The following is a 7,500-nucleotide window of genomic DNA, read 5'->3' as shown; positions in this document are numbered from 1 at the left end:
TGTCCGCCCTCACATCTTAAAACTACTGAGGCTAGAGGGCTGCAAATTGGTATGTTGATCATCCACCCTCCAATCACCAAACATACCAAATTGCAGCTCTCTATTATCAGTAGTTTTTATTTTATTTAAGGTTGAAGTTAGCCATAATCGTGCTTCTGGCAGCAATATAGGACAGGCCACCACCGATCGTTGGTTAAAGTTACATGGGCCGCGGCTCATACAGCATTATACCGAGACCACCCAAAGATAAATCTATTTCCGGTGGCCTTGATTATACGGTGTACCGAAAATTCGATTGCGCCGAAGAAACTTCGGCGCATTTTTTACTTCTTTTTCTAAGGAAGTATTTCTTCACGATGAAAGAAAAGGGGTTTTGAGTACGAGAAAAATTTTATGGTATAGAGACAGGTAACTCACAGAGATTAATTTCTGGCGTAAAAAAAAAAATTTATGGAGGGCACAGCGGTAGTACATCATTCCCTTTGTCATGTTTCCTACTAAAATGTATTTGTTTAGTAACCTCTAAATTTCATTAGTTAGATACCTGATTTGCTTATGTGATTTTTTGGGCAAAGCTGCGGAACTGGACAGAATAAACAAGCAATAAATGCGGTAATACCGAAGAACAAACACGAGAGAGAGAGAGAGAGAGAGAGAGAGAGAGAGAGGCTGAAGGTCGCGCCAATGTGATATATATTTTTTTTTATATATATAAGATAGAAGATAACCATCGGGACTTGATATAAAAAAGGAAATTATAAGGTAAATCGTGAAAGGCCAAGATGAGCAAAAACATATAAGAAAAAACAAGGGAAAGAATTTGTCCCATAAACTCTGACAAAAAAAAAGTCTTTAAAAATTATATTTAATTTTTCAAAAATGAAGAAATAAATATTTCTGTCACTCGCAAAGAAGTTACAGAGACTAATAACGTACAGTATATATATGTTACAGGCAGTTAGCAAAATGCAATTGGGGACATTTGAGCTCCCCAGGGGCTAGTACTAGACACGGCAAAACAGTGACTCACCTACACTGTTTCGCCATGTTTAGTACTAGCCCCTGGGGGTCAAATGTATTTCACCGTGTTTAGTACTAGCCCCTGGGGGTTAAATGTATTTTGCCATATTTAGTACTAGCCCCTGGGGTCAAATGTATTTCGCAGTGTTTAGTACTAGCCACTGGGGGTCAAATGTATTTCGCCAGGTTCAGTACTAGCCCCTGGGGGTCAAATGTATTTTGCCGGGTTTAGTACTAGCCCCTGGGGGTCAAATGTATTTCGACAGGTTTAGTAGTAGCCCCTGGGGGTCAAATGTATTTTGCCGTGTTTAATACTAGCCCCTGGGGGTCAAATGTATTTTGCAGTGTTTAGTACTAGCCCTGGGGGTCAAATGTATTTCACTGTGTTTAGTACTAGCCCCTGGGGGTCAAATGTATTTTGCCATGTTTAGTACTAGCACCTGGGGTCAAATGTATTTCGCCAGGTTTACTACTAGCCCCTGGGGGTCAAATGTATTTTGCCGTGTTTAGTACTAGCCCCTGGGGGTCAAATGTATTTTGCCGTGTTTAGTACTAGCCCCTGGGGGTCAAATGTATTTCGCCGTGTTTAGTACTAGCCCCTGGGGGTCAAATGTATTTTGCCGTGTTTTGTACTAGCCCCTGGGGGATCAAACTTCCCAAAGTGCATTTCGCTAGCGGCCTGAAATTTCAGGCAGTTCGTGAAATGCCTGGTTTCACTATCTGTCTGTAACATACACACGTAAATAAGCGACGGGAGACAGCTGCTGAGAATTTGTGGGAATTGAAAACAGGTAGTGGAGTAGGGAGTGATTATTGGAGTAGGGAGTGACTAATGGTATTTCAAGTACAAAGAGCAATAAGATGGGCAACCTGATACCCTTGTCTAGCCAGGCCCAAATAAAACAAGTAAAAATTGCGTCGAAGTTTCTCCTACGCAATCGAGTTTTCTGTACAGCGGCTATAGCGTATAATCAAGGTCACCGAAAATAAATCTAACTTTCGGTGGTCTAGGTATAATGCCGTACGAGCCGCGGCCCGTCAGACTTTAACTACCGCCTATTGGTGGCCTTTCCTATATTGTTGCCAGAAGCACGATTATGTCTAACTTTAACCTTAAATAAAATAAAAACTACTAAGGCTAGAGGGCTGCAATTTGATATGTTTGATGACTGGAGGGTGGATGATCAACATACCAATTTGCAGCCCTCTAGCCTCATTAGTTTTTAAGATCTGAGGGCGGACAGAAGAAGTGCGGACGGACAGGCAAAGCCGGCACAATAGTTTTCTTTTACAGAAAACTGACTAGAAATCTATTAGTGATGGAGACGAGAAGCTTCTGGTACTGGTGAAAGCATTTGTTAAAAGAACTGTTGGAAGGGAATGTTAACAAGAGTTAGGTTATCAGGGCAAATGGAAGCCTTGAAAATGGCCCAATATATCTCAGTATGGATGTTCAAATAATGGAATGGTTGACTCCCATAAGCATTTAAGAGTAAGACGACAGAGGAGGTGGTTCGAGGAATAAGTACACCAAGGGAGAAAGCAAGGCCTCACCTAAAGATCTATAAACGGAGCAGAGTCTATGGAAGCAAATGTTGGAATGTATCAAAGTGAAGTGAGGAATGTTACCGAAAGCAAAAGACAGTATTCGAGATGACTTGCTTGTTTGGTATACGTTAAATATGAAAGGCTGGAAAGGTGAAGGGTCTATAGAAAAAATAATATATGGAGACAGCGTCCGCATAAACGAAAGTACGGTTGTTTAAAGTTGATTTTCATGGATGGTAACAATACTGCCCTAAAACGGAAGATTGCAGTATCTGCAAAAATACAAAACAGAAAAATGGTAGAAACTCCCTTGTCTTACTACTGATTTTGCAGATACTGCAAATGAGACCCCCTAAATAAAGCATTGAGGAATCATTCTGAAACTGCGGTAACTTGTGCGTTAGTGTTTCACGAACCAATAGGTGGCATATCTCAATTTCGAAAATTTTGCAGATGCTGCAGTTTTCCATTTTGGGGCAAAATAGAGTACTGACAAGGACCTTCATATCAGACCAGATGGCGGTACGTGCAACATGGAGGCGAAATGCAGATTTATACGAGGAACCCGTGGGATGGGTTTAGGAATAAGCTTGTGTTGTGGAAGTCTTATGCACAAGGGTTTAGCCTTGACTCAGTAGTTTAAACTGAATTGAACTGAATATAGAATTTGTGTCAAAGGCCAAGCACTGGGATCTATGAAGTCATTCAGCGCTGAAACTGAAACTGACAGTAAAAGTTTGAAAGGTGTAACAGGAGGAAAACCTCAAAGCAGTTGCACTATGAATCAATTGTTAGGAGAGGGTTGAGGAAAGTAAGATGGAAGAAAGAGAATATGAAAGGAGGTACAGTAAAAGGAATGAAAGGGGTCGCAGCAAAGAACCTTAAGTAATGCCTACAGTGCACCGCACGAGGCGCACTGACGACACTACCCCACTATGGGATCGACTCAGCAGTTAAAACGTGGAGTGGCAAATGTTTTTCTTTACGGCTCCTCCTCTTCTACGAGAGGAAATGGTTTCTTGGTGAAAGGGAGACGTGGGAGAGAGACTTGCGAATTCGTTCCTTCTCATAAGTTCATGGAAATGGAAGGTTTCCGGAAATAGTAGCCGCTCTCTTGCTTAAAAAGAATGAGAAACCTGGCGTTTAAACGTTCGTTTAATAGATTCTTTGACAAAAACTAGCTGAACTGTCATTTGTGTCGTCTAAAGGTAATAAATATACCTCTTGTAATATATATATATATATATATATATATATATATATATATATATATATATATATATATATATATATATATATATATATATAAGCTCTTCGTTGGGCGAGTCGGTGGAGCTGTGGACTAGCATTCGCTAGGCCCGAGTTCGAGTCTCCAGCCGGCTGATGAAGAGTTAGAGGAATCTATTTCTGTTGGCAGAAATTCATTTCTCGCTATAATGTGGTTCGGATTCCACAATAAGCTGTAGGTCCCGTTGCTAAGTAACCAATTGGATCTTAGCCACGTAAAATAAGTCTAATCCTTCGGGCCAGCCCTAGGAGAGCTGTTAATCAGCTCAGTGGTCTGGTAAAACTAAGGTATACTTAACTTTTATATATACAGTATATATATATTATATATATTCATATATATATATATATATATATATATATATATATATATATATATATATATATATATATATATATATATATATTGCTGAACGGTACTGGTTTAATATTGATAATAGCATCGAACCTACTTTTAATTGCATCCGCAGTTAAACATTCATGTTTGATATTATCTTGCGCATCTGTTAGTGTGTGTGTGTGTGCGTGTGTGTGTGTGTGTTAGCAAGAACGGAAGCACTGGTTTCGATGCCCGTTGTTAAAAACATTTACCGAGTAATTCCTTTCAGAATAAGTAACAATAATCACGCCCGTTAACATAGTCTAACGAACATGACATCTCCTATTACGTCCTTTTTCTACAGGCATATCGCCACATTTAACCTGTTCTGGTGGACGAAAATTTGCCTGCAGGGGTTTTCCGTCGCCAGAGACATGTTTTTATACATAATAGCTCTTGTTTATTACGTGACACTGCATCCTTTTTCTCTAAGCTACAAAATACTAGCAAAAAATATATGTATATAAAAAAGCATCTCGCCCTAGAGACCGGTACACTTACCTCCTAGAAACAAAATTTCTTGTAAGTAAAGAGAAAGCAGTAAAAGAGAGAATTCTGGAGCCATTAGAACTGAAGAAACAGTCACTAAATCAAGCAAACCAAGGACTGTCGATCTCAAAGGAATGGACATAGGAGGTTGTCGGTGATAGTTATCACAAGACATCCATTAGTTCGACGAAAAACGCAGACGAGTGACAGACAAAATGGTAAAAACTGCGTCTGAAGAAGCAGCGAACTTGATTGGGTTACGCCATCCCAATTACGACAGTCTAAAGGTCAGTGTTCACAGACGTAGGACGAATAACACGAGAGTGAATGTGAATGACAGAACGCCGGAAGTGAAGGAAGAAAAGCACAGACGACTGACTTATCGGCAAAGGCTTGAATAAAAAGAGGTAACAACGGAAGAAGTTGGGAAATGTGCAGAAGTTGCGGCGTCAACAAATCATCAACCTAAGTCACCTCCCCTCCAGGTAGATTGTTTAGCATTCACCTGGCATGGAAAATTTCCAAGATAATATGCCATGACCGTACTTCAGTTGCAAAAAACTTGATAATTTTCGAGAATCCTGTATTTGCCAAGTGGGAAAAGCGTATTAATCACCAGATCCCAGAGTTGATGAATTTAATCTGTGCCCTCGTCAACAGACATTAAATTCTGCAACACTAGCAACTGCTGAGTAGTTATTTTCAGGGAGAAAGTTAATATTGATACTAATAAAATCTATACATAGACAAAATAAGTTAATCATGTTATCATGTTAAGCTTAATTTTACAAGCATTCTTTGTTGCAATATCCACTGTCAACTGGCTCGGGGGAAATTACAAGCTGTTTTAGGACCAGCAAAAACTGAATAACAAGGAAACAGAAAACGAGAAATGATAGAAAGAATTTAGTCAGACAAACTCATCGTAGATAGAAATAAAAGGAGAAAAAAAAATAAATGAAAAGGAAAACATGACCAAGCTGAATTTTAATGGATGACATGGAGCCTTCTCATTCCCTGACAAAGCACTTCATCCAGATGTCAGTCATTCAATCATCCAAGTATCATCCAAGTACGAGAGACAATCTGGAACATCATGCTGATTCTGTACCCCGAAATGACAGGGTTTTGCGCTGTAACAGCCTTGCGGTACGTCACTGACACAACCCGAGTCAAAGGAAGGTGGTCGGGTTGTTATGGATATGATTCAACGCCTTGTAGGTTGTTGAACTTTCTTTTACTTTCTTTTTAAATTAGATGACTTGCGTTCTTAAAACACACGTGCTGATATACAAACTGCATTACCTTCATGACATCAGATTTCATCTAGCGGTTGGTGTATATAATCTCTCTCTCTCTCTCTCTCTCTCTCTCTCTCTCTCTCTCTCTCTCTCTCTCTCTCTCTCTCTCATGGTTATCGTTACCGGCGATTCAATTTACTGCGTCTCTAGCTAAGAATTTATTATATTTTTCATATATTTCCACTCAGCCTTCAGAGTTCGAAGAGCGGTGTTTACTGTCATATGACTGATTCAGTAATCAGTTACAATTCTTGATGTTAAAACCCAATAAAAGTCACAATTAGCTTACATTTGCATAAAAAATCAATATTTTGGAGATATTGCATAGTTTATGGCAAACAGATTTGCAAGTGAAAAGAGGCAATGAGATATTTTTCAAATCAACTTTATCCCTTCACAAAAGAAAACTGCAAACTCACTGAATACGAAAATACAAAGATTCATGCAATGACCCTTTCATTCTCCTGACTGAAGCGCACAGAACAATCTCGAACAATTATTTGCAAGTTCCACGCGAAATGATTCAGGCTGTGAATTTACACCACTGATCTTCCTGCTGACCTCTTAGAGCAAAATTCTTCTTCATATGTCGAAGGTAATTCATTTATGCTTTACAGTATCGATGGGGGTATTGTATAATAAACATTAGTATTTTTCCCCCACTTAAGTATATATATTGATTCTCTGGACATGAACAAACTCTTCGTGAAAATCCCAGAAGACATGATCACTGACCTTATCCTTTGCTGTTTGTAAATTTCTGTCTCGTCCCAGTTTTAAGATGCATGATTGCTCTCCCAAGCATGCAAGAAGCATCCGCATATTCCCTTTGTGTGACGCCAGTTTTAGAAGCTGTAATCAAAATCCGCATATTCCTTTCCTTCTCGTGAGGTTTTTCCATTTGTACGTCAGCGCTGCTTTGTTATGCCTCACAAAAATGCTCGGAGATTTCATCACAGGCACTCTGGAGAGCATGGCTTTTAGACAGAAGTCAGATAATAAACATAAAAATGCACATAAAAAACAGAAATCGTGAGCTCTTAGAATCCACAAGGTTTAGATCCTGTTAACCTATAGTTTAAACTGCCCTTTCAGAAGTTATACACACACACACACACACACACACACACACACACATACACATATATATATATATATATATATATATATATATATATATATATATATATATATATATATATATATATAGATAGATAGATATATATATATATGTGTGTGTGTGTGTATTTGCATACAATATATATACAAGTATATAATAACATATACATACATACATGTATATATATATATACAGTATATATATATATATATATATATATATATATATATATGGGCAATAATATAGTTTTAATAATATACAAGAAGTGCAGATGTTCACCTTCAACCTTAGCACAAGGAGGCTGTAACAGTCTCCTCTTAACAGTCCTAAGCATTTATCCTTTTTGCGAAGCGAGA

The 7,500-nt window shown here is 38.5% G+C and overlaps 1 protein-coding gene across 4 annotated transcripts in view; it reads right to left on the bottom strand.

The window, feature by feature from the left end:
• Positions 1-7,500, bottom strand: part of LOC136842804 (very long chain fatty acid elongase AAEL008004-like) — an 81,395-nt gene that overhangs the window by 52,610 nt on the left and 21,285 nt on the right. The window contains exon 1 of one of the 4 annotated variants that reach the window (XM_067110666.1): positions 6,760-6,777. The exons of the other annotated variants lie outside the window; for them this stretch is intronic. The gene's annotated coding sequence lies outside the window, so the exon portion shown is untranslated. Of the gene's footprint in view, positions 1-6,759; positions 6,778-7,500 lie in introns of those variants that run through there. 4 annotated transcript variants of the gene reach the window in all.

Source organism: Macrobrachium rosenbergii, chromosome 10, assembly GCF_040412425.1.
Source record: "Macrobrachium rosenbergii isolate ZJJX-2024 chromosome 10, ASM4041242v1, whole genome shotgun sequence".
In the NCBI taxonomy this organism is placed as follows: Eukaryota; Metazoa; Arthropoda; class Malacostraca; order Decapoda; family Palaemonidae; genus Macrobrachium; species Macrobrachium rosenbergii.
This window is presented reverse-complemented; position numbering and strand designations above follow the sequence as displayed.